Source organism: Myripristis murdjan, chromosome 3, assembly GCF_902150065.1.
Source record: "Myripristis murdjan chromosome 3, fMyrMur1.1, whole genome shotgun sequence".
Lineage (NCBI taxonomy): Eukaryota > Metazoa > Chordata > Actinopteri > Holocentriformes > Holocentridae > Myripristis > Myripristis murdjan.
This window is the reverse complement of record NC_043982.1, coordinates 12635368-12636772: the sequence shown is the minus strand read 5'-3', so window position 1 is coordinate 12636772 and position 1405 is coordinate 12635368. Positions and strand designations below refer to the sequence as shown.

The following is a 1405-nucleotide window of genomic DNA, read 5'->3' as shown; positions in this document are numbered from 1 at the left end:
GCACAACAAGGCACAGACTCCCCATTCTGTACGCCTGAGCTGCCACAACAGGACAGTTATTTATATAAAAAGTAAATCCATTACCAGTCGTCTATTTTCCAGGTTTTTTGCTCCCATTTGTGTCCCCCATTCTTATCTTTTCTGTCTCTCTATGCCTCGCCAACTTTACACAGTTGGGTTGCACCGTCACTAAATTGTAGTTAATTTAGTTAGTGTACTATGAGATGCTGTTGGTCAGTGATGTTTGCCTCAAAATGTTGTCTTTTTTTTACTCGAAGGGGAGCTTCCTGGTTGAAGATGCTACTGTGGTGCAGCGACCCCAACTTTCCTACCTCCCAAGTGATGATGATGTCGCCTTGTAGCAAGTGGCATTGTGGGACAGAGACAGCACATGCATTGTATCTATGTCCTGTCAAAGTAGTTGAGATGAACTTTAGTCTCAGTATTGTAGGTCTGGGACATGAGATATATGAGGTAATAGTTAAAAAAAAGTAATCCTATCTCAATTGTAGTTTGTTATCTGTGTTTACAACATCTATTGCACGTCTGTCCGTCCTGGGGAGGGATCCCTCCTCTGTTGCTCCCCTGAGGTTTCTTCCTATTTTTCTCCCTGTTAAAGGGGTTTTTTAGGGAGTTGTTCCTCAGCCGATGTGAGGGTCTAAGGACAGAGGATGTTGTATTTTTCTGTAAAGCCCTTTGGGACAAATTTGTATTTGTGATTCTGGGCTATACAAATAAATAAAATTGAATTGAATTGGAATCCAGGCCTATGCTATTTTATTTTTCTTACATGAACAATACATGAAGTGTAATGACAAAGGAAAATGCAATCATCAAAACATTTACATGTAAATGAAATTGAATTGAAAAATAAATTTTATATTCTAAAGTACAAGATGTTGTCTGTCATATTATGAATGAAGGTCCTTTCAGTGTATTGTGAAAAACAAGTCTGTAGTAATACTACTCCTGCTTTACTGTGTAATGCAATATTATATAACTACATAGAAGGTTATATGTATAAATTGTAATGGATTAAAATAGTATATTATTCACATGGGTAAAGAGATGACATGTCAACATGAGTAAATTATCCAGCATTGATGTTATCAAGAATGAAGAGATGACCAACAGAGGAGCTTATAATGTGTAAGTCATGAGTGTAATATTCCCTCAGCTGCATGTTACCCTGCCTGATGTTTGCTTTTTGCTTTTTTTATGAACAAATTTAAAACCTCTTGAACTATTGGTGAGTTAAGATGAAGGACATAATGTCACCATTTTAAAGACTATTTTTGAAAAGTAAACAGTTATTTGAGAGGTGTGAGGTTTTATTACCAAAATGTCAGAGGCATAACCCACATGGTTTGGGCAAAGTGTGTGTGTGCCTGTGTGCGTGTGTGTG

General features: G+C 37.2%; 1 long non-coding RNA gene across 1 annotated transcript in view; it reads left to right on the top strand.

Annotated features, from left to right (window-relative positions):
- LOC115357174 (uncharacterized) overlaps positions 1 to 1405 on the top strand; it is a 17621-nt gene continuing 16216 nt past the window's right edge. The window contains exon 1 of the long non-coding RNA XR_003928077.1: positions 1 to 480. This is a non-coding gene — a long non-coding RNA (uncharacterized LOC115357174). The remainder of the gene's footprint in view (positions 481 to 1405) is intronic.